Raw genomic sequence first — 25806 nt, 5'->3', positions numbered from 1 at the left:
TTATACTAAGCTAACCAGTCTAACACAAGATAACACACTTTTTTCCCCATTACTAGCTCTGTTGAGCTATTCAAGCTTCTTGTCCTATGAATGCTAATTAATTTGCATGTAAACTAATTTTGTAATGAACAGAGAGATCAGTCCATGTAGATGCAATGACAATATCAGGTTCTTAGTTTACTTGCATCATATTGCTGGGTATTGTCTTAAATAACTTCTCTTTGGGAAAATGGAATGAAAATTAGCTTTTAAAAAAGAAACTCAGATCACTAAAGTGTGAAATGAAATATAATGAAGCAAAATGTTTATAAACAGATATAAAAGAATCGGACTATCTAAACACTTATTTAATAACACTGAAGGTTAATTACATTGATTGTATTTTTCAGTCTAAAAGTACTGCTTTTATATTTGATTTGTGGTAAAAGAGGAAATGTTTGATTTTTCAGACTGAACAATAAAAGTGGTCCAGAAGTTCATACTATAAACAGCATGTCACTTTTGGTACTGTCTAATCATTTGATTCTAGCAAATGCATGAATTTGTCACAAAGGAAAGATTTATGATCGGAATAATAAAATGCAATGCTTTCCTGGATGGTGTATATACACATTCATTTCAATGACACAGCAGCCATGCTCATCACACAGCTAAAGCTGGTGGCATTAAGAAACTGGTCTCTTGGCTTAAAAGGAAGACTGCTCTTTTATCTTCAAAACATATTTATGTTGACAGACATGTTACTGTAGTACCTTTATCTATAAAATATTAGTGTTATGTAACCTGCTGAATTCTTCAGTAATTCTAAATTCAATTTGGAGGTTCAAAATCAAACCCGAGAAGAAAGCACACGTGTGAAACTATTGAAAGAAACATGCTATTTCTGCTCATCTCTTTGCTTGAAGTTTTGAACTTTATGATGATTTTACAACCAAACTAAGGTGTCAGTGCCATTGGGTTTTTTTTTGATGGAGCAGAGCAGCCAGTTCACAATGATGTTGGCCATCCTCCTGTAAACACTTGTGCACAGGCTTAGCTTTTATACCATTGACAGTTTCATTGAATTCAAGGGGATTATTTGCATGAGTGTTTTGTGCATCAGTTCTTGCTGTATTCAAGCCACTGCTATAACACGTTTTGAGGGTCGATAAATTAAAAATCCACTTGGGTCATCTTGTAAATGCTTTTCCACTTTATTAACACACCGAGCGGATACCTGGACCTGTCTCTCCGCTGCTATCACACGCAGAGGAAATAGGAACTTTGACACAATTTACCCCATCCTCGGGTCGTTCCTGACCTAAAACCTCCCCAGGATGACACAGAGGCCAGGCCGCTCCTTCTGCCCTCTGCGATCCAAAGGGAATTGACAGAGCAGGGCCACAGGGGCCGGGACGCCCCCTCTGGAAGCTGGGGCGCTTCCCACGGGAGCGTGTCCACCGGGGGTAGGTCTGCACAGGCAGCCGTGGGGAGGATCGGGGAGCCCCGCTGCGCCCTGACCCTGCTCAGCCCCACGGCCCGCTCTGGCCCGGCGCTCCAGGCCTGCGCGCCGCGCTCTCCCCTCAGAGAACGAGATCTGAGCCGGGCGCGCCCCCGGCCAGCAGCGTCTCAGCGGGGCCGGCGGAGAGCGGCAGCATCCGGCAGCCCCGCGGCCTGCGGGCCCTGCCCCCAGCACTGGGCCGCGAATCCCGCGGGAGGCGGAGGGAGCGCAGCCGAGGGAGCCTCGCTGCTCCTTCCTCCTCCCCTTCCTCCCCGTCCCCCTCAGCCCCTCCGCAGGGCCGGGCCGTTGCGGGCGGTGCGGCGGCGCTGCCCCCGCCCCTCGGCGCTGGCGGCCGGGACGAGCGGCGGCGGGGTCACGGCGGCGGCCGGGTCAGAGGGTAAAGGTTGCTCCCCCAGCATCCTCCGTGCTGGATACTCAGCCATCTTGGATTCGCGGGACAAGAAAATTCATGCGGTGAGTCCGGCCCCGGCCGCCCCTCCCCGGCCCCGCCGCCGACCCGGGCCTCGCCGCCGTCCTGGCCGCGGCCCGATGTGGGAGGCCCGGGCGGCGGCGCGGCCCTCGGCGGGGCTCGGTGGACCTGGGGCCGCCCCACCAGGTTTCCGTTTGCTTTTGTCTCCGAGGGGGAGCGGGGGGGACGCGCGGCGCCCGAGCCGGGGGCGCAGCCGCAGGCCCGGCCCGGCCTGCCGCCCCCTTCCCTCCTCCGCGGCCGCGGGCGGCGGCGGCCCCCGGGCGCCGCTCCGGGGCCGGGCGAGGCCGCGGCCCGGCGGTGTTTGGGCCCCGCATCCCTGCGGCCGCCGTTGGCAGCTCGCCCTGCGGCCCGCTCGGCCCGCCCGGCCCGCCCGAACGGCTTCTTCCCGCCGTCGCCCCGCCGGCTGCTCCCAGGCCTCCTCCGTCCCTCCGAGCCCGGCCCCGCGGGGCTGCACGGCCGCCCGGTCCCCGCCCGCCGCCTTCCCCGGGCCCGGCGCCGGGGCAGCGGAACCTGCCGCCCACGGCCGGGGCTGCGGCGGCCCCGCGCTCCGCCGAGCGGCCGTGCGGCCTGCACCGCGGGCCCCGGGCGGAGAAAGGGGGTGAGACGGGGGTGCTGCTGGCTGGGTTTCGGCTGAAAAATTATTTTCTTTTTTCTTTTCTTCTTTTTTTTTTTTTCCTGCCTGCGCCTGTTTCACTCTCCTCCTGGCGGTGGTTAAGGCGGTGTGTAAACAGGTTCTGGCTTTCCCTCGGACGTGTTTGTAAAACAAACTTGAAAGGGATAGAGCGCGGTCGCCGGAGGAAGGAATCAGCCTTCCCCTGCCCGCCTGGGCGGCGATGACAAGCTCTGGCGTGAATCTGACCCGTGCTGGGAGAGGAGGTGGCACTGGGTGACAGGTTAGGGATAAGAGGGGGACAGTAGGGCGGTGGGGAAAGATGCAAGTGTCAGAGTTAGCAGTTTGGTTATCGTATGTATGCTCCTGGTGAAAACAAGGTACCAACTAATGGGTATTCTCGGTTTTAGGGTGGGTTTTTGTTGGTGAAGTTACAAGTAACTTTGTTTTGGAGGCTCTGTAGTGTGGGAAAATTAAAATAGGCTTGTGTAGGGTGGTATTTGCTTCTGCTGCTTATTCAAACCTCACACAAGCATGTTTAATTTCTGCTGTCTCTTTTGTCAGGGAAAAAGTTGTTTCCAACTTTGCATTGTTTTATCCCCAGGGGAGGAGAAGAACTTTCTGTGTATCTTTTATAAATATATATGTGTTTGTGTGACTTGAGTTTGTGAAGGAGACACTCCTGTGTGCCCAAACACCAGCAGCATCTGGTGCTGGTGACTGGCTGCTAGTCTTAACTCTTCTGCTGAGGAAAATAGATGATCAAACCTGCTGTCATATCTGTTATTGGAAAACCTTATGTTTTGGGAAACTTGGATTTGTTTCAAACTGTTAAGACTAGTGAAGACCTGCAAGAGCAAAGTAATTGTAGAAATTTATATTGCAAAGGTGTCTTTTGGATCTGGAAGAATTGTTGTGTATGTGTTGATGTACTTTAAGCACTCTTAAAATGACACATTAATAGAACATGGCTCACAGGATCAAGTTTTGTGAACTTGAACATGATGTATCTGTCCCATACCTTTTTTCCCCTCTTCTTTTTTCCCCCACTTCCACTGTTCTTTATGTTGAGTATTCAGCTGGTATGCTAAATTTCAAGGTGTTGACTGCTTCTGATTTTAGAAAGGTATTTGAATACTCACTTATCAAGAGCTGACTGACTTGACTTGCAAGTGTATTTCCGTTTCATTTTCAGGAAGCTGTTGATAAAGCTAAGAGCATAGTAGTAGATAAACCTTGTCTACACATCTCTTCTAGAAACTTAATATTGCTGTCAAAGTAGTCATTGTTATTGGAACCTACTTGTGTGTCAGTTCTATCAAGAAATGGAAGAAAAGCCCTTGGCTAAAACTGAAAATAAAGAAACCCCAGAAATTTATATTAAAAAAAGATTTGAATTCTCTTTAACAGAATCTACTTTTAGATAATTGTCATTTAGTGGAAAAATAGGACAGTTAGTGTGTCCTGAAGTTTGATGCTAAAAAATTTTCCCATAAGTGTCTGTTTCCACCTGAAAATTTTGGTCTTTCCCTCAGTCACTTCATATGAAAATTGTGTGTGCTCGCAGTGGACTGACAGATCTCAGAAAGTATTTCTGGTTTATTTTAAATTTCTAAGTGCATTTCTGTCTGGATAGAGATTAGCTTTGAAATCAGGAACATTATTGCTTTTTAAGTATTTGTTGTAGCTTTCTTAAAAATTACTCTAATATTCACGTTCATGCAAGGTCTGCAGTGTTGTAATTGCTAAGTTGTAACCTTATTATGGTTTTAAAGGGGCCTTGTGTCATAACTTTGTTTATTCAAACATATCTTCCACCGTCATCTTTTTATGAACTCAGGAAGTGAACAGAACTTAAAAATGCACCATAATTGAATTAAAACAGAGGTTTCTGTCACCTGGCTTTCTGACTTTATCTGGAAGCTAAAGCAAATATAGAATGGCTTATTTTCCTATGAGGTAGTATAGAAAGTGCACTTACAGAATTTTATTCAAAAGGAAGTAGACCCCTGTATCTAACTTTTAAAATGATGTCTTGTCTTAAAGCTATAATTTGCTTGAATAAAAGGCACCTTAAAAATGTGTTATTAAAAAGAAAAAAAAGAAAAATTCCTAAATTCATGGCAGAGTATTTGCCACATTTCTTGTACATGTTTAAAAATGTTTGCTTAAATAGAAAGCCCTATACCAGTTTCTATAGAAGTACAGTACCTTAGGAAGTCAAATCAGTATTTTTACAACAGATTTAAATGATTGCTCTGTAAATGATCCAGTTTTTCTCATTTAAAATTACTCTTAATACAGTGTGTATGTAAATTTCAAGGATTGACAAAAGCATAGAAGTTGAAGTTAGGTTAAATTTGCTTTATCTGAGCTTTTGAGACATAAATAAGTAAAAAATAGTATGTGAGCATTCTGCTATACAGTAGAAATCTGCTAATATATTTACTTTAAATTTATGCCTCAGTTGCACTGCACTGAACAATTCAATATAACTTGTTTCAGTTGTCTTTCCTGAGTAGAATTGGCCTTTTTTTTTTCCCTCTTTTTTTTTTTTTCTTTCTAGATAAGCTTTAGCACATAGGTGCTATGTTTGTGTGTGTTCTCTTGGTCTCCTGACCCAAGTTCCTGGAAAAGAACACCTGAGCATATGAACACCTGAAATTTGTGTGTGGTCTCCTTGACTTAAAAGCACCTGCTTACATGCTGATGGTTAACTTTGTGCATGAGTTTTCAGGATGGATGGTGTATTTTGACAACTAACTATGCTTTTATTGAGCATTATAATAGCATAGGAAGAATTGTGTCAAATGAAAATACTGCACAGTAGGATATTTTAAATTGTCCTTGTGGAATTATTTTGGTTTTGGAGCAGGTGTGTATATACCAAGCATGGTCTGTGCTAATCAACAAGAGATTCTTATGTAGGACTGAAAATATTTTTGTGTTTGTGTGCAAAAATGAAGAAAAAACCTAACAAAAAACCCCAAAACCCAGCCATAAAATGTTCATATTGCTTATAATATATATTTTATCTTTCATTTTTAATACTCTAATAAAATAGAATATTTTTGTTGTGGTGGTGTGCACTAGCTCATCTTCTGCTCTGGTTGTGTAATAGGCTCCAAGTCAAGGTGTAAGTGGTTCTTGTCCGAAGGGGTTACTGAGAACCCTTAATTTGTCCTGCTGTAGCAGTGGTTATCAGTAGCATTACAGAAAAGTTTGCATTATTTTTTTCCCCCTATCTTGGTTACTCTGCCATCTGATTGCTTTTTGCAGTGCTAATATGTATAATTTCACAACTCTACGTTTCCTAGGAGGATTCCTTTCAAATTATGCTGGTAGGTTAAAATTTTATTATAATGAAGACTTTTTTTCATACACATCTCTCTCTCTCTTGTTAAATGGAAATGTAAGAGTTGTTAATCAGAAATTCAGTAATAAGTAAACCATTGTTTCTTCCTGTTTCTCTTTTGATTTGGGATAATTTATGGGGTGATATTTTTTAAGTATTAGTTTTCACCTCATGTCACTTGGGATTTTTTTCCTTTTGTTTTTTTTTGGTTTATTGAACTTCAGAAGCATTTTTAAAATCCTGCTTTCAGATTTTTTATGTGCTTGAGATCGATCAATTATGTTTGAAAATAGTTTGCTGTGGTCAAGTTATTCATCAAAAGGTGTAGTTTATTAAACTGAAAACTGGTATAAAAGGCTGCTGTATTTGTGGTACATAAAATGGAAACTCTTGCTTTGCATTGCTGTTGCTGAGCAGACATTAATCCAGTGGGCTGAGTTGGACCATGCTTTCTGTGTGAGTTACTGAAGTGGTGGGTTACTCTGGGTAAGTCATTTAACCAATTCATAGCCAAGTTCTAGTCTGCAGTAAGAGGATAAGGGTTTCCTATGTTTCACTTGCCTGGTTCAGGACTTCTGTGGAGCCACATGCCAGTAGCAGTTAGTACATATGGTTAGCAAAAACAATGTTAACCCCCCCAAAATGGCCCTATACCAAGTTCAGTAGGTGGCAGTTGTCTGGTTTGTCCTTGCGTGTTTCAGAATGGCATTGCCATTTTCATTGCAATCTAAATATGTGGGCATTCGGAAACAATAGCAGGGAGTTTTTATGCACCAAAAAGAGGCAGTTGGACTTATTATGGCCAACTATTTTTAATTTTAAAATGTTAACATTTACATTTGTAGGCAATGTCTTGGCAAGCAAGTTTTTCTAAAGCTGTCTTTGTAACACAGACAATGATAATGTAATATCATATATTATCTTTTCTGTAAAAGGGTTGTCGGAAAATGCCTGTCGTGGTGTAAAATGAGCAACTAATGCTTGTGTCAGTGAACTCTGTACTTGTCTTACTGTCTATATGACTGTGAGTTTTTGCTTTGAGCTTCACTGGAATAGTATTTTTCCCCTTCCAGCTTATGAAAACCTTGCATTGTTTGGGGTAGAATGACTATTCCTTGTAAGCATTTTTTATTTGAGTCATGAAAACTATTCTTGCAAAGGAAATGTTGCCAGAGAATTATACTGGTGGAAAAAATGTCTGCCAGTCTTCCTTCTGTTGCTCTGCTGTGTAGGGGACTTGTTTGGGTATATGCTTCAAGTCTTTTACCATTCAATAGTGATGAGGTTTGTGAGAAAGTACTTGTTGCAAATAAATATTTATTTTTTGAAAAAGTTATAAAACAGGAAAATAGCTGTGAAGCACGTATTTTATGTAATGACCAAGTAAGCTAAAAAACATATAGAAGAATGTCATCTCTTGAATATTTGTACCATGTATTGTTATGTGGAGAAGTGGGAATCTGAAAGGTTTTCAAATAGAAATCAGCTGTAAGTAATGTCAACTTTTGAAAGACTGACAAGATGATGAGCAATTCTGAATGTTGAAGTACCTTGTAATACTGTGTCCATCTGTAAAACTGCTTGACTCAAAAAATCTTTTTAATGAGATGTTTGATTATTTATTGCAGTGCTGGTACTGGTCTTGATACTTTTCCTAACATGTCAAAAAGCACTATCATAAAGTAGAAAGGTACCTTATGTTGAAATCTTAATTTGTTGACTTATTTTCTGGATGTGGATGCACATTTCCAGTAAGATGAAATTGATCAAGATCAGCATTACGCATGAGAGTAAGTCAGTATGACTTTTTATTTCACGGTGGAAGTCGAAGTAAATTCCGGAATTCAGGTTCCTTTCTTTGCTACTGTGGTATGGAGTTAATTTTTTTTTTTTTTTACTTGTTTGGGGTTTTTTGGGTTTTCTCTTGTGTGCATTTTGTGTTTTGTTTTTGGAAATTTCAGGATGATATGTTTTGGACAATAAATTCATGTTTTGTTTCCTCCAATTTCCTGGAAGTTTAATTAGGCAAGAACAAAAATGTTGTGAGACATCTATGATGGAACAGGGACTTTCAAAATTTCTTGCAAGGATAAATTTAGTTTTCAGAAGTTTGGTGCTCTTTTGAGCTAAGCTTAGGTCAGTGTACATTGTGAATACCGGCAGTATATGGTTGATGGCAAGTAGTATTTCCATTTGGATTAGTATTTTAATTAGGAATTGCAAACTCTCAATATTAGCTGTGGTCCTAATCTTTTATTGTCTCTGAAAGACATATAACTAGTTTAAATGATTTTTTTTTAAGCAACTGGCAGTTCTTTTACACTCCACAGGGTAGATTCAATTTTACACTAGTCTGAATTAGATTTTATAGCAAGAGTTCATCAAGTCTTGAAAACTGGGATGGCCAAGCGTAGGTTGGTAACCAGGAGTGACTCACTAAGAGTAGGCATCTTTAACTTCCCCTTAACAATGTACTCCAGTGTCCAGCTGCTGGCCTTTTCTATACTAATGAATACCTGCATCTGCTGAGTCCAGTTATTAAAGCAAAACCATTTTGAGCAGTGTATTTTAAAACTTAGTAGACTAAAGGTTCTTCACAGGCCCTTGTGTTAATGTACTTAGGAGAGGGCCTGGAGAGGAGTAACAGAGGCTGCAAATGAGTAAACTGTTGGTGATAGTAAATGAATAAACTGCTGATAGTAGAATGAGCTTCATGGATTAATTTATGTTTGTAAGAAACGTAAAAATATAAAATAAGTCAGATACATATAGATTATCCAACTTTGGGTTAACTCAAAAGTTAAGCATTTAACTGAATTTATATAAATATGCTTTGATGTGGAAACAGAACTCAGAAGGAGAAATTAAGATTGGAAATATGGTCCTACAGACCTCATAAAATTGTGTCTAGGTGAAGGAAGGAATTTCAGATTTGTGCAACTTCTTGTAAAAGAAATAGTCAGACATGACCTACAGGTATGTATTTGCTAGGATGGCAGCTGGTTAAGCATCCTGTAAACACAGGCAGACTTTGAGTGTCCGCACCACAACTCTTTTCCCTGAAGTGGGGGGAGAGTCACAAAGAGATGTGGAAAAGAAGGAAGTTGAGGGTTATCGTGGTTCAAGTATTAAGAAGCAGAACAAACCTTTAAGAAACTAAATTTTATTAATTCTTCTACTCATAGCAAAGGTCTTTATGATTAGTAGGGCTTTTGTGTTTTGGTTTGTTTTTTGTTTGTCTACGGAATGTAAGTTAAACTTTATAGTCTCAGATGGTTCAGTATTTTTGGGACTGTCAGGAGAGAGCTTCAGTCTGAATTGAACCTAATATTCAGCTCCAGCTGAGCAATTGTTCTTTGTGCCTATTGATGCAACTGTCCATGGCTCTGCAACAGATTCCAGTGCAGTACTTAATTTTGTAATGTGCTTCTAAAAATAAGTGCATAGTCTTATGTAACACATCTTGTATTGTTAGCACCTAGAGGCTTCATCCCCACTGGTATGAAGTGGAACACATCCTACATGATTTTTGATTGTGGGTATTTACATCTGAGATACTTTCTCTGTCAGTGTCTATGGGCAAAGAGTAGCTTTGTTTTAGGAATGACTACTAGTTTTAGGAATATCAGGTACCTTGTTTGCATGGTGAAGTATGTTTCTCCTCTGCATAATTGAGCAAAACAACAGTTGGAAAGATACTACATAGTTCAGTAGACATTTGTTTCCCTAAAGAAACTCTCTGGATTCCTGCTTATGGGTATGTGCGCCTTCTCAGTGCTCTCACTTTATTTGGCTCTGCACTGCAACTGTAAGAGTTCTGAAAGTCTGTGGATGCTGCAGACATGAAAATGAGATGTTAATCATATTAATGCAGCTTTGAGGGCAAACTCAAAATCTTGAAAAGAAGGGTGACATTTATGATCAAATTACACTATTCTGTTAGGTTTTGTACAACTCTTGCTGTAGTCTTAGCAATGTTTTGATCTCTTTAATGTGGCTTTTCTCATGCTTTTTGAATTCAGGCTGCAAATAACATATTAACTTAGATGATAAAATGCATCATGTCTTGCTGATAGGATGACACCTGTACAGAACAAACTTGTCATATGTAAATAAGGGACAGAAATCAAATTTATCAAGAGTTACAGCTTTATCTGAGTAACTTGGTTCTCATTTTTCACCACTGCTTGAAGCAGGTGCTATGCTTTTATGTTAGAGGCACAGCTGAAATTTCAGAGTAGAGGATTGAAAGTTCATCTCAAAGTCTGAGGCCAAAACAGAGGCAACCATTCTTTATTCTCTTAGTGTCCCTCTAAAAGTTAATTTTCTGTAGTGCTGTTTACTGACATCCCAAATGCTTCACTGTACAAAATCTTTCTCTTTCCCTGAGAGGTCTGGTACTTCAGTGAAGAATGAATTCGAAGGGATCTGAAGAAATAGATACTTGTAAAACTAAACAAACAGGTAATCTCTTGATTAGGTTGCATCTTTAACAATAAGTGAGATGTTTGTAGATGCTTTTAATAATTGTTTTATCTGAACAATTAAAATTATTTCATTTTCTAGCAATATCTAGGCCATAACTTGGTGCTGGGAAGCACTGTCAGCCCTCAGACTTCCTTTTATCAACCATGGAGGTAAAATCTGGAATGACTGAAAATGTAAAGCTTGGTATTTACGACACCAGAAGCGCAAGCTTCAGTGTTATGGTTACCCTTGGCAAAGTATGGGTTGCCTTTGTCTATCCTAACAAAGGCCAAACAGCACATATACAGGTAGTTAGATGTGTGCCATTTCTACATGTGTGGGTTTTGTTCTTCGCATGGAAAGGCTGAGACTGTGCCTGGGCCCCCGTGGAGCAGGCATGCACCTCTGATAGGCAGGGAGAAGGTGGACAAGGGAGGGAAGCATTGCAGAGAGGAGGAGCCTCTGGTGTGCAGACCATGCCGTGTTCTTCTGTCCCTGGTCTGTCAGCCCAGACCTAGCCTGTCATTAATACTGTGCTTGTAGAGAAGAAATGCAGTATTGTTATAGCAAATATGTTCTTTTCTGTCTGGTATTATTTCCTCTTTTTCTTGAGTAGGTGTCCAGGGAGCCAAATGCGAGAATAATGTGTTGGTTTGTATTTCAGCATTTTTGTGCCCAGACCTTTTTTTTTTTAAGTGTGTGTCCCAGAGTTTGCTCACCACAGCTGTCTGTCATCTGTTTGTTCACTGGTAAGAGAAGACTGCTAACATGAAGTAGGTCCTGCACTGAGCCTTCTTGGCCTGATTTGAGTAGGGCTGTGTCAGGAAAATATTGGTTTCACCAGGTTCATAGGGGGTTGTTGAGTGACAGGAGTTTAATGAAAAGAATGTGCCATTTATTTTGGTGTGGAAAGTCAGTACACACTTTAAACAGTAAAGTTTTACTTAATTGCCCTGTTAATATAAATTCTATTTGTGAAATTAGTGTGTTTATCCCTCACTCATCATATAACTTACTATTTATTAAAAGCTTCAGAGTTTTGTGGAAGATGGCATAACCTCTCTTTCCTGTCTAATTAAGCAAAACTTTGAAGTTTTATGTGAGGTTTATTCAGTATCTACCTTTTTGACTTGCAGCTTATAGAATGAATGGATGGTCTATTTTATTGATTAATACACGGTCAGAATGAGCTCACATCCCTGTAATGTTGCTCTTGCCATGGCATGCTATAAAATTGTGTGGGTATGTTTTGATCCTTCTGAGATATGAATATTTTGGCAGTGAACATGTTTTCTGTGAAAACTCATAGTCACTAATAATTGTAGTGACACTCTAAAGTATCTGTGACTGTTTTTACTGGAAAAGAAAAAAGTGCATAAGACCACAGAGAATGACAGATTTTGCTTAGAAGGTGAGTTCTGAAATTGTTATGCATGAAGACCATTCAAAATAATTCAGTTGTCAGTGTTAAACTAATACTGAAACAAGAAAAAAGTGAAAATAGTCTTGCTTAATCCGTTGCCCTCATGCTTTGTAGCATCAAACCCAGAAGACATATCAAATTTTTCCTTGGTTTGCAATAGAAAGTTCCCTTTCGTGGTGTGTTTCTTCTGTATGAATGCAACTGGCACAGTTCTGCCCACAGCATAATGCTTTCTTTTCTTTCTTTCTCTTCTCTATTTTCCTCTCAGAGGTGAGATTCCAGTGGTGGTAAGGATATGGGTGGTAAGGGTGCTATCTTAAAACAAGATAGTTGCTAATAGAATGGGTCCCACAGCAAGGCCTTGTCATTCCTGGGAAATGTTGCCAGGTCCTGCTCCTGACAGCAGCTTGACTTCTGTGGAAACTGCGAAACTGGTAAAGTAAAATGGGCAAAAAATCAGAATTATAAATGGCAAGATTACTAATGAAAATGTGTCCCTTGAGTAAGAATGAGACTCCTAGTGATACCTTGTAATTACACATCTGTTACGAGAATCTAATCTAAATTTGAGGTTTGAAGTGATAGAAATCTATGCAACACTGCTGATATGGTCATATTCTTCACTTATTGATTCTTTAATATAAAATATTCTTTAAAATCTTAACTATTACAAGTTTAAATTTTTTTTTGTTTAGTGTGAGAAGCTTTGAGTTGGGTTAGCACATAAACCTGGAGAGGAGCAGCTCTGTTCCATCAAGTCATGAAGGCTTTCCAGTGTTAATATAGGCATGTTATGCTGAGAACTAAAGTTTTGTCTGAAGACAGGGGTTTCGGTAAGTGCAAGACAATCCAGGTAGCCTTTTTTATCTCCTGTACTCCCAGAATGCCTCTCTTTTTTTGCCTTAGGTACTCTTATGGTTTGTTGGTTTGTTTTTGTTTGGGTTTTTTTTGTGCTTTTCTTACTCTTTCATCAGTTCTTTTTGCTGCGTTTCATTTCTTCTCCTGCAATTTAAGATTGGATTGAAAAGTGATGTTTTGGATCACCTCATTGTTCTTCCTGATGCTTAGATTTTGTCTTGCAATGTCAGACTTGTGTAATTTTCAGTTCATAAACTGAGAGGGATATAGGTCACTGTTTAAATGAGCGTTTGAAGTTTTCTTGCAAACAAACCCCTCCCTCAGTACATAAAACCCTGCTTCAGTGGCCATTAAAATTGCAAACTCAAGGGAGTCTGAATTCAAGGAATGCTGGAATGAAGGCTTTCTTTCCCATCTTAACTCAGGTTCCATATACATGTCACTGTTACACAGTTTTTTTGATCAAATAATGTTTTCCCCAGAGCACTCTGGTCTCATTGGTGAGAGAGGTTTCATGGTGTTCTCACACTGAGGTTTTTCTTTTTTAATCCCGTTTTTCAGATCATGATATCCAAAATTATAGGCAAATACAGGATTAATGTTTTCTCTCCAATTTCTTCATTATAGTTTCATGGAAGTGCTTTATAATATGTTTTTGAAAAATTACATTTTTATATTGCCTCACTGAAATGACAACCATGCATTACAAATAGAGAAACTGAGACACTTGCTTAGGATTTCATAACATAAATACCTTCATTTAATTTGCAGCTGTGAATAGTTAATGCTTCTCCATAGACTCGTGAAATATTTCAAGCAGAAGGCACTTGTAAAAATCTGTGTGTGGCTCCCTCAGCATTGTTAAAAAAAAAAAAGAAATACAAACCTTTATGGACAGACATAAAATTGGTTTACATATGTGGCATTTAAACATCTTAGCTAGACATGTTTTCTCTCTATAGTTTCTGTGTCATTAATTAGAAGAGGATAGAAGGAGATCTTGACAGTGGTTCCTGGTCCATTGAACAAAATAATGGGAAAATCCAGAAGGGATGGGTCCAGGATCTGAGGCTCTGCATGCTGTATTGTCTGAGTCTTTGGGGCTCTCTGCCTACCCATCAGCACCTTACACATCTGTCTTTTTCTTTCTGCAATTTCTTTTTCTGTTCCTGTTCTGAACTCCAATTCCTCTTCTGGTTTCCTCCTCCCTTGTGTTCTAGCTATTCTCCTGATAGCACTCAACTGGTATTTAAGACAATGCCGAGCATTTCTCAGTCCGAGGATGGCAGCTCCTTAGCTATCTCATGGCTGAGCTTACATCCACACCATGGCCCAGCAGTCCTGTGCATGAAGGGGAAATGCGTTGTAGATCAGCAGAGAGCCTGCCCAGTCTCAGAGTAGCACGTGAGCACGGCCATGCAGAGCCTTGCAGCTGAAGTCGATTTGAGCAGCTCTTCATTGTGGTGGTACACAGTGGTTTCCTAAGACAAGAACGTCCTAAACTTGTCACTGTTGCACAGCATTCAAGTACTAGACCATCCCAACAAAATAGATTTTTAAAATGTTTTCATTTGGAGGGGGGTATTTTTCTGTTGAAAAACACTGAACTATCTTAGCTGCTCTAAAAAAGAATAAATTTGATCAGTTTTGCCCGAAAGATGGTTAAAGGTTGTGTTTTGTCCTAAAAGGCTTATGCATTCTGTAGTTGGGGTAAATGAAAGAATATGGGGTCTTAATGACTACTGCATACAGTACAATATTACTGCCTGTGCTTTCTGTAACAATATAAGTTAGTCTTAATTTAGTAAGACAGAATCAGTATGTTTTCATAGCTTTTTCTTCTTCCAAAATAGTGCATTTGAAGGCACTTTTAAACAAGGTCCAGATTAAAGTGCGTTTCATGTGCATGCAATTTATTGTGCTGTTCTGAACATGAAGCATAAGAAGAACTGTAGAAAATGTTTTGAAAATTCCTTAGTTTAGAAATGTTGACTTAAACTTCAAATTACAGGATTTTGTTCAGAAATCCCAACTTTAAAATACAGAGTTTTCAAAGGGGACTATCTGCCCAAGATTTCTTTCGAAAATGGCTCAGGAGTTAAATGCTTAGAAAAAGTATTTTTGTGCTCTTGATTTTTTTTTTAAATTTTCTTTTCTGAAATAAGGTGTCACTTTAGGAGATAAGTTGTGTCTGTAGGAAGATTTTGATATTTTTAGAAATTGATTGGAAAGCAGTTAGCTGTAACTTCATGGTTAAGGAATGACTACCACTTTGTTGTAAATGAAGATACTTTCTGTGTAAGGGTATAGGAGGATTATGTCATGAGAAATAGGGTGAAGCAATTAAAAGTTAAACTGTTACAAGAGGAGTGGATGTTTTCAGGTGAGGTGAAGATTTTAGTTTTATTTGGTGTGTTCACCTGCATTAAAACTATTGTGAAAATAGTAAAGATGTTTATTTAAGGAATATATGACTCATTTTCTCCACTTTGTGTTTTACAAGTGAGACTTAATACCCAGACTCAGCTGTAAGTCTTTGAGTGGCAGCTGTAAGATCCAGATTTATCCCACATATCTTTCTCCCCTTTGTTTTACTGCTATTGAGTCTTCTGACTTCAGCTGGCTAATATGTAGGCATGTAGGCCTCTGCAAGTCCAGGTAAAGATGTACAAGAGCTTGAGTATCCTTGAAAGTGCATGCATACAGCAGAAGTGGGCATTTGCTCTGTGATTGAATGTGCTTAACTGGAAGAGTACCTGTGTTAGGGCAATGTGTATAACAGGTCACAGGGACATTGTAAATGATGCTGTACCATTGTCCTCTTCAGACTGTGCTTGTGGCAATACACTGATACCCAGGCTTTATGTTGTGCAGATATGCTGCAAATAATTGGGGATTTTCACTAGGATGGACTTAAATGTGTGAGTTGCTGAACTTCCTCTTTTTATGCTTCAATTTCCAGATAGGGATATTTTTTCCTTACTATGCAGGTCTTGTTTTCTGTGCGTAACCCAAGGTTTTGGTAAAAATCTTCCCATATAAATAGGGAGTAGAGCTGCTAGATGTGTGCTAAAGCATAAGAACCCGAATAAACCTGGTATCAGTGTAGCAATTACAGTATAATAATGATTGAGAAACCTTTGAATAATCTTTAAAAAGCCCACAAAAACCCAAAACCAAATGCCCTGCAACAGTGTACAGTCAGTAGGATCCCTGTGGGATTATGCATTTTTTGAAGACTGCCTCTATGTGCCTGTGTGAGTAGTGATTATGAAGATTTCAAATGGGAGTATGGTTAGCATATTATCCTGTTAGGGATCAGTTCTGGACTCACATTTTCTTCTCTGCCGCTCTGTCCTCCCTGTGTTGTGGTCCTTGTCCTTCTTGGTGAAGGGCCTGTATTGAATTATGGTTTGTTTACCGGCTCTTCACAGACTGCTTACTGCCTGCTTTTTAGGCACAGTGCCCCTGGAATCTTTCGTCTTCAAACGTCTTTGTCTGACAAAGTCAGAGTTTGTACTTCAGAAAATTTATTTAGATTCTTTTGGTTGAGAGATGTGATAATTTTTTTGATGTATAATTTTATAAGGATGTACAGTGTTGCTTTTGCTGTCTCAGTGTGTGCTTCTCCTTTCAGATGCATGTATAAATGATTACCAGTTCTGACTAAAAAATGTGTTTAAGTTACGGTTTCATGTGGATTTTTTTTCTTTCTAATGAATCAGAACAGCATAAATTGGATTAGGAGTAGAACATTCATAATAAAAAGTTTGCAATATGTAATTTTTGCTCAACGACTCAGTGTCCTCTCTAATTGTGCACTTCTCTTGAGATCTGTTATGAAAAGGTCCCTACTGGGCCACCATGCTGACAGTATGAAGTTAACTCAAGGTACAGACTTTGCTTGTAAAAACCTCCTTAAAATGTGAGCTGTAGTACTTGCAACCAGTCTGTCCTAACAAAGTTCAAAATCAGGCTACATTTTTCTCCAGCTTTTTCAATGCTTTTTTATTGTATTTTTTTTTCAAGTATGTAATGTACTCAAGAATCACTGAGTTTTACCAGTGTTAATTTATCTTTCTGGTGTTTTTGTTCTTTAAAATGTCTATTAGGCATTCTAGCTGTAAAAATATGCTTAATACTGATGGGTTTACATAACCTGGTGGACTTGCTTATAAAAAATTACTTTAATTTTTTTTTTAAGAGTTCTGGGTAATTAAGAAATGCAATGGAAAAATATTTTTTTCTGTAAAGAGACAGATGCATAAATGGTTAAGGGAGCATCCATGAGGGCAGCAGACATACATTGCTCCCATGTACGTCATGTAACTGACACATGTTAATTATGGTGTGCTTCAAAAGAGTAAAACATTGACACAATTTCTTTCATTTGGGCTTTTACCTAACTAAACTAATTAGAAAAGATCATGACACTCTTTCATACTTCATTTAAAACTTTTAACTGATGTTTCATGTGGTTTTGAAAATTCTCGAAGGATCAGTTCTTTTAAAAGGCGAATTTTCTGTTTTATTTAGTGTCAGCCTTGCTGGATTTCATGTCCAGCATTAAAACCAATAGTTTCTCGATATTTTAGTTAATAAATTTAGTTGTGAAGATTCCTTTTGAGTGTGTTTATATGTGTCTTCATCCTCTTACAGAGAAGTCTTGAGATTTCTGGATTTTTTTTTTCTATTTTTGCTAATTCTTTAATGAAGAATTTATATGTTTACTCTTAATTTGCAAATACGAGTTGCAAACTCTAAACTGATATACCATCAGGTATATATTCCAAAATTGGACAGTTTAGATTTTTACATATAGATTAATTTTGAGGGATAATATAACTTGAGATTGTGGATAGGGTACATTTTTCTTTTTTGCAGAACTAAGTAAGCAATTCTCAGTGAATGTCTTCCTTATAGTACCTTCTTATGGGAAATGCACTGAAATTAAAAGCATGATATCCATTTAAAAATATCTTTAGCTTGTGTCCAGATAGGAGACAGAGAGTACTGTCTTCTATTTGTTTCAAAGTAGGCCTTTGTTAAGTGAACACTTTGGATTATTTGGATGTTTAAAATGACCTGATGGACGTTCTAAATAAGGTCTTGTCTCTGATGTCTCTGTTAACCCATTAAGTAAATAAGGTCTCTGTTAAGGGTTAACACAGACATTACTTAGGCATTAAGTCTAGCTTTCCTCAGTTAACTCCAAGGAGCTTGCCATAGGATTGTTGTGAAAAGTAAATGTCCAGATCCAGGGATTCCAGTGCTGCAGCTGAATGAGGAGCAGGAGAACAGATTCGGAATCTTTTGGCTTTCAGTGTCCTGGAAGGTACAAGTAGTTGATAAACAGATACCATTAAAGACTGTAAGGAGGGTGCTCCTTGAAAGCTGTTTAAGGGTTTATAACGTAGAAGTTGTTATTATTATTAAGCTGTTCTTCATTTATGTGGTTGCTCTGATTCCTTGCAGTTGGTCTTGCAGCTCACCAAGGGCAGAGAGGAATAAGCTGTGTCTCTTAGAATTATTTTTACGTATCTGTCATATCTTGAGAATGCTGGTGTTGATTATTCATAGGCCTGCAAAAGGTGTTTTCTGCAGGCAGTCTTAGTGGATTTGGCTGAAATGAATTCATTTTCCCACAGCAGCCTTCACAGTGCTGTGCTTTGCATCAGTGGCTAGAAAGGGATTGATAACACACCACTGTTTTGGCTACAGCTGAGCAGCTCTGGCACAGCATCAGAGCTGTATCTCCAACAATTCCCCCACATCAGTAGGCTGGGGGTGGGCAAAATCCTGGGAGGGGACACAACTAGGCCAGCTGACCCAAAATAACCAAAGGACGTTTATACTGTATGAAGTCAGCTCTCATGTAAAAGCTAAGACAAAGAGGAGGAGGGGGGGGTGGTATTTGTTATTTTACAAAGTTTGGCTTTCACAGCAGTTGCTACAGGTGCTGAAGCCCTCCTTCCTGGGAAGTGGCTTGCTGAGGGGAAGTGGAGAGTTAACTTTTTTTGTTTCCTCTTTACTTCTGCATGTGCAAACTTCTGGTTTTGGTTTAGTAAGCAGACTTAACTCTAGAGTTGTTTTCCGTCTTTCTTTCCCCTGTGCATGTGGGAGGGGAGAGGATAGAGCAGCTTGGTGGGCACCTGGTATCCAGCCAAGGTCAACCCATCACAGAAGCAAAAAGCATTAGATAGAGGGATTTTAGAAAAATTGTGGAAATTGAGTTTTTGGACAATGTGGACTGTTCAGAACAGTGTCACATTTTCTCTTTTGGAAGCAAGACACAGAAACCATTTATGCAAGATGTTGGTTTCCCCTAGACAGAGATCATGGAAGAACAATATAAACATATTTTGTGGTGTCAGCCTTCTGAGTGAAATATCAGCTGCAGAGCAATGGCTCTGATACAGCCATGTCTGAGCAAGCTATTTATGATCATTACCAGCACAAAAAGCTTTGTGCTTCCTTTTTTCTCTGTGTTCATAAATGCTTCCTGGCAAACAATGGTCTGCTAGCACAGGTACCTGTATGAAAGGGAAATGAGCAACTAAACAAACCCAAGAGATCTGGCCAGTCAGTAAACTGGATAGAAAGTTGCTGTGAGAACCAATGCAGAAGTTGGTTGGCAGGGCCTCCTCTGATAAATGAGGAAAGTAATTTTTAAACTGTTCTTGCTAGACAGGCTTGCAAGCACTGCCCTAGGCTCTAACAATTATCTCTGATTTCCAGCAACTGCAGCTGAATTAAAGAGAGCTGCTACATCCGGAAAAGATGAACAAGTTTCTAAAGAGATACTTCAGGTAGTTTGATGTGTTTTTCTCCAGCTTAAGCATGATCTAGGAAGCTATTACTGTTCTTGGGGGTTCTCACAGAATGAGGTTTTGGAGGTCACAGATGGGAGTATTTCATAGATGGAGCAAGATCTTGGCTTGGCAATTAATTTAAACGTGTCATTGAACTAAGATGTTTTTAGTCTGCTCAGGGAGTGATATTTCATGGAGTATCCATTAGAAATCGGCTGAGTTGAGGTGAAATCCGAAATTCTTTCTATATAGGATGGCTTTTTCTGTTTGTAGCATGTATACTTCTTTTGCACAGCATTTTCAGAATAAGTTCAGCTTTTTACAAATATCACTTAGTAAGCTACTAACCCAAAATAGAACAGTTCAGTTGGGATGAATTTGCAAAATGAGTTACAGCAAAATTAAGCTTTGTGGAGGAAAATTTTCAAATTTGCCATCTTACATGCCTCTCAGTGTTTTATTTTGGGGTTTTTTTTTTAGTTTGGTTTTCTTCAGATTTTAGCTCTATGCCTGTCTTATCCAAAGGTAGTTTTCTGATACTTTCCTAACAATCAAATTACTTTTTGTCTTCAAGTGTGTCTGTTTCCAGGAGCCAGACTTCTGTAGTAGCAAGTCCTAAGTCATGCTCTTGGCTGCTATAGGCTGAGTATGCCTTATAGTAAACCTACAGAATTTATTTTGCTAAGAATAGCAGTTTTTATAGTAAGTTCTGTTTGTCTCACTTCTCAAACTTTAAATGGAGACAGAAGCTGCATTCTTTGCATTCTATCCATAGTGAGGGAATGAAGGAGGGAACTCGTGCCTTTCAGTAAAGAGTATAAACCTGGGATTTGCTCTTCTGTGTAGCTGCAAAATATGCTAACAATTCCATGTAACTTTTGTTTGTGTTACTACACTCAACTGGTTAAGATCTGTCCAGTACTAAAAAAAAAAATCAGTGTGGAATTTTAGCTTTAGAGATTCTTCAATAATATACAAAGGAAGAAAAAATAGCTCTTATCATGTTAATTCTCATTCCCAGTCTTAGGGACAATGGGGCTTACAGTATTAGCAATCTGTTGCTCTCAGTGTTTAAATGGTACTGTCTGAGACCTTTGGGGTTTTTTCCCTGGCCTCAGTTTCTCTTTATGTTCTTGTCAAAGTGAGCAAAAATTTAATATAGATGTACGTGTTCAAGTCAACTAAAAGCAAACTCAAGAAGAGACCTATTATTTGATCATATTCTTTATTAATCATTAACTGTTATGTTTTTTTGAAGTCTTTCAATTTGTTATGTTGTCATTTTTTGTTTGAAGAGTGTGCTGAACTTTCAAAAATGTTTTGCATATTGATATTGTAACTTAAAACATACTCAGACTTTGGATACATATATGAACAGAGATTATACCAGCATAATTTTTTAATTGATTTGCCATGGAATGGCTTTGAATACTTGTTTTGTTATTGTATTGTTACAGAGCTTTTTTTAAGGGACAGAAGCTGTCAAATAGGTAGCAAGAAGTATTGGAATGTGAGGTAGGTGGCGATGAAACTATTGGGAAAACTTCCTAAAAATACTCTCTTTTAATATTTAAATCTATGTAATTATCATGATCTCTAGTCTTGTCTTTGGAGCATTTTTGGATACTTTTGGATGATACATATCTTTTAATCTTAATTGCATATAGTCAAGATAATCTCTGGGTGCTCATTTCTAGATGCTTAATACTGCAGAAGAAGGATTTAGCATACATAGTAACATTTGTAATAATGAAATTTGACTTAGTCTTAAATGTTCTAGTGTATCTTACTTTAAAAGAATGATTCTTAATATATTGTAAAATAAAGGAGTGCTCAGTATAGCTGCATTTATGAGTGCCTGTGTAATGACACAATTTTAATTACAAGCTCATTGTGCTTTCAGATGTATCTGTGCTTACATTAAAAAGTATTTTTTTTTTTCTTTAGCTGCCATCTGAATGATACTAGTGCCTTATGAACTAGTGAGTGCAATTACTATTCTGGTCCATCAAGAAATTGAGAGTGGGGTAGCATAGACAATACTGAAACAATCAATAATTAGACCCAAAGAGTTTGCCATTTAGCTATTCCAATTTAAATAGCAAAAGGCTGAATCATTCACTGACTTGAGAATTGAGCAGGTTTATGAGAGACAAAATGAATAAACTTCATGTTTTTTCTAGGTACTTTGGATTTACCAATCAGGAATAGAAAGGTGTTTTCTAATAAAAAGCAAAATAACCTGGACACTAATCAGCTGCAAGACACGTGCAGTTTGCTTAATTGTCAGTACTACCTTGCTCCATCTTATTAAATGAATGTAAAATCTGGATGGACCCTAGAAGGAATGATTATAGGCTTACTTTTGGTGTTAAATGCAGCTAGATTTTTGTAATTTTGATTGAGAAGTACATGTGCTCTGCAAAGAATAAATTGTTTTATCTGTTAACCATGTCTAAATAGAAGCAGTTGAGTCTAAATTGTTAGTGTACTTGGCCAAAGACAGTTAAACATTCAGTTATAAGAGACTGTGCTGTGATATTTAATGTGAAAGCCAACTTTTTTTGAAATTCCCATATTAAGGATGTGTTATTATGGGGCAGATATATATATATCTGGTGTGCTTTTTTTGTATCTTTCTGCTTGAATTTTTCTCCCTTGCTGTCTGTTTAAAGCAAGAGGAGGGAAAAACAAAGGGAAAGGTGAAAGTCTCTTCTACAATCCTCTTTCCCTCCTTACAAAAAGGGATATGGATACAGCTTTATTTTCAGACCCTAATTTAAAATGGTCTGTGCCCTGTTGGTATCAGTAAAATTCCTTGTGTGTAAAAGCACTTGCTTTGGGGAAGGGATTGACTCCAATCCCTAACTAAACATAGCTTGATTTAACTCATGAGTTTCTGATTTGACTTCAGTGAGGCTCATTGTGTATATGGCATTTCCACTTAAGAGTATGTTGTGTAAAAATGAAGTAGAAGAGTGATTGAAAAGGCACTGCTAATTTGTTTTAAGTTGATATTTTCCAGTAACGTATTTTGAATACTTTATCATGAGGCCTTTTTTATTTATTCAAATGCACTTATTTTTTCCCCCTGCATGTCACTTGCTGATCTACAATTTGCTGCAGAAACTTTTGCTAGTCAGCAAAGGTATCTTGCTACTCTGCTCTCCTGGAGCACCTTGTGCTGTCTGCTGTCTCTTCAGGGCCAGGGTTGTTGCCCTTGTACACTGGTTGGTCTGGGCAGATGGGAGTGCATGAGCAGAGCACGGTGTCCACGGATGCACCACGAAGGGGCTGTAAGAATGAAACCAGTGATCTGCAAAGTGCTCTCAAGCCAAACGAGCAAAAAGGCTAATGATATTTTGAATTAACTTTCCTCAATGGTTTGGCATTTGTTTGCCAGCAGGGCTGACAAGAGCATAAACCACTGTTTCATGGTTTAATAAAGTTCACGAGGGGTATTTAGTGAAGTCATGTGCTCTTGATTCTCTACAGAGTATGTGTATATTGAGGGTGAAGGCATATCTCCTTACCTTTTGTATTCCTGAGTCCTACTTAGGAGATATGTAGCTGTTTATCATGAATTGCAATTTTATTTTGCTCTGATATTGTAACTGCATTATTGTAAAGTTACTCTACTCACAATCTTAAAATAAGGGCATTTGGAGTTATCTTAATATCCACTTAACCATCAGTGGATAAAATTCTTGAAACATGCATGGGGTAATGTACTGTGGTATTGAGTTAAATGGAGCAATTGGAGAAAAAAGATACACCCATGTCTGGGCTGTGTTGTTTGAATAAATTAAACAAAATGGATCTGCATCAGTACCTGACTGGATTAGACTAGCCCAGACGTGCGCTTATAGCTCCACATAAATAAATGATGTTTGAGGAATTAAGTGGGAGAAAACTTGGAGAATCTATTAGATGAAATAGAGTGAAATTCAGTTTCAGTGTATGAATTGGTTTAGCTGCAATGCTGTATACTGACCAATTTCAAACAGAAAAGCAGGAATATTGCAGATGTGCTCAGATGAGTGCTGTTGATCTGTGCTGAGCTCCCAGTGTCCAGGGGCAGGGTTGTTGCTGTTGGAAGTGTCTTGGCTCTGTTTCTGCACATGTTGTGCCAAAGGCTGCAAGTGCTCTAAAGCTGGAGCTTAGATCCTGCATAAAACAGTTGGACAAATACTTAGTTACCCTGCTAACTTATTTGCCCAAACATCTAATTGAATGTAATACTCCTTTAACTATACTAAACAAACAAAAAATTATTTTTGCAGGTTTTTAACAGATGTGAAGATTCCTTTACCTTTGAGGTATGAGTCATGTAGGTGTTCACACAGAGATGCTTGTAGCTATTTGAATTAGAGACCCTCACAGCTATTTGAATTAGAGACTACTTCTATTTGTAAGTGGATTTAGCTGGAGTATTCTTGTTGCCCTCCCCTGGCAACAAGACAACACTTTAATGACAACACTTGGCTGTTTTTGTTTTTCCCTGAGCTGTGCAGTTTTTTCCTTGGAGTTTCTGGCCTTTAAATCTACTTGCCCTACTTGTCATTGGCATTTGTGTTAGTGACTTTGTGGTCTTTTCCAGCTCTGTGTATTGTAGGACAGGGCCAAAAGATGGTAGCGAGGTGAAGAAACTTCTCAATAGCAGATGAGATGGATGCTTGCTTATTTATTAACCTGTCTGAGCATGTGCTCCAGGCTGTGAATTTGTGGGGCATGATGATGGATCTCTCTTTCCCACATCATCTGGAAATGAAGTAACTTCATAATACAATACAGGTCTGCAGTCATCTTTGTCTATGAGAGAGAGCACAATCCCTAGGTGTTAGTAGGATAATGGCTTTGCTTCCAGGATTTAGCTGAAGGCGTGGCAATGGCCTGTGTATTAGAAACAGAAAAGGGAAGGGATGCATCCTGCGACCTCACAGATGCTCTGCGGTAGCTAGATTGTTCTTACCTGCAGGAATGGCTGAGGCCCAGCTCTGCTTCACTGCTGATTTCTGTTTTCTTGGCTGTAGGAAAGAAATGTCAGGAGTTCTAGCCTTCTAGGGGGATTTTTTGGTGTTGCCTTCATGTCTGGCTCTCTTGACACAGTCAGAGAAATTTTAATAGTTAGAGTTTAGGGATAGGCAGGAATATGTTCTGCCAAAGCACTTGTATCTGTTGAAGAGAATCTACCTGCATTGTTTGACCTGAAAACAGATGGTCTTATGTTGACAGGTTTTCTAGCTGACAGCATCCTTTCTTTTGCCTCTTTTATTTTTTAGGGGCTTTTTTTCCCAAATAAGGTGACTTTTACACTTCTTGGAGACCTTGGCTTCAGCTTTTCCTCACTTTCTTTTCAGGCATGAAGAAAAATAGTCACAGTTGAAGGCTTTATAAGCTTCACCTCTAGCTCTAATGACCCATTGGTATTCACTCTGTTTGCTGTCACTGTAGGTGTCCCAGCAGGTTCATATTGCCCATTTTGTCGACCCTGCCAGCAGTTTTCTTTCTCTGAAGTGAAAAAGACCCCAGAGAACCAACGAGACAACCAAGCCAAACCCACAACAGACTCTCTCTCTCTCCTGTTCTTGATGCACTTAGCCACAAGTCCTACCATTCGTACATGTCCTACAGTTTGTCACTACCTTTGTCTTTCTGGAGTCACTGTGGAATCTTGTTGTATAAAATTTTATTGCACTACAGAGAGAGAGAATTTTTTTATTGCCTGTTTTTCTAATATCAAAAAGGAGGAGAAAGATGAAATAATTTTATTCTGAACCATTCATTTTCTCCTCTCCCTTTGCCTTCAGGCTTTGTGACTGGCCATTCCCTTGGCCACTTGGGAAATGAATTGGTGTCTCTCTTGCTTTCAAGACACTGCAATGGAAATATGGAAGTGAGCATCACAGAGGAAGTGTCTGTATTTTTTTAGTGATGCAGATCTGCTAACAGTAAAATACCTGATTGATTGGCTTCTTTACAGCACTAAGGTATGGTGATGATGTCTCCTTCAATGGGAATAAAATAGGGTTCTCTTGACTGAGATTCAAGAAACTGTATTGTTGACTTGAAGCATCTTTTTTTTTCTTTTCCTTCTCAATGGAAGACTAAACTTTAGACTTGGTGCCCAGAAATTTTGCCTATGTCCTATTAAGTTGGATACAGCTGACTAGAGCAATTTGTCCTGCTACCTGGATTAAGGTCCTTAGGGTTGTTTTCAAAACAACCCTACATTTCCAATGTAAAGTTTAATTAGTGTTAGTTTTACTTAATCTATGATGGGATTCACAGGTTGTTGTTAGAGTTGTCCA

At 39.1% G+C, this 25806-nt stretch overlaps 1 protein-coding gene across 2 annotated transcripts in view; it reads left to right on the top strand.

The window, feature by feature from the left end:
• The first annotated feature begins 1852 nt into the window (after positions 1 to 1852).
• CNOT2 (CCR4-NOT transcription complex subunit 2) overlaps positions 1853 to 25806 on the top strand; it is an 85819-nt gene continuing 61865 nt past the window's right edge. The window contains exon 1 of one of the 2 annotated variants that reach the window (XM_066549645.1): positions 1853 to 1954. The gene's annotated coding sequence lies outside the window, so the exon portion shown is untranslated. Of the gene's footprint in view, positions 1955 to 12605; positions 12659 to 25806 lie in introns of those variants that run through there. The other variant, XM_066549646.1, reaches the window with a different exon arrangement.

This window comes from Molothrus aeneus, chromosome 5 (assembly GCF_037042795.1).
Source record: "Molothrus aeneus isolate 106 chromosome 5, BPBGC_Maene_1.0, whole genome shotgun sequence".
In the NCBI taxonomy this organism is placed as follows: Eukaryota; Metazoa; Chordata; class Aves; order Passeriformes; family Icteridae; genus Molothrus; species Molothrus aeneus.
This window is presented reverse-complemented; position numbering and strand designations above follow the sequence as displayed.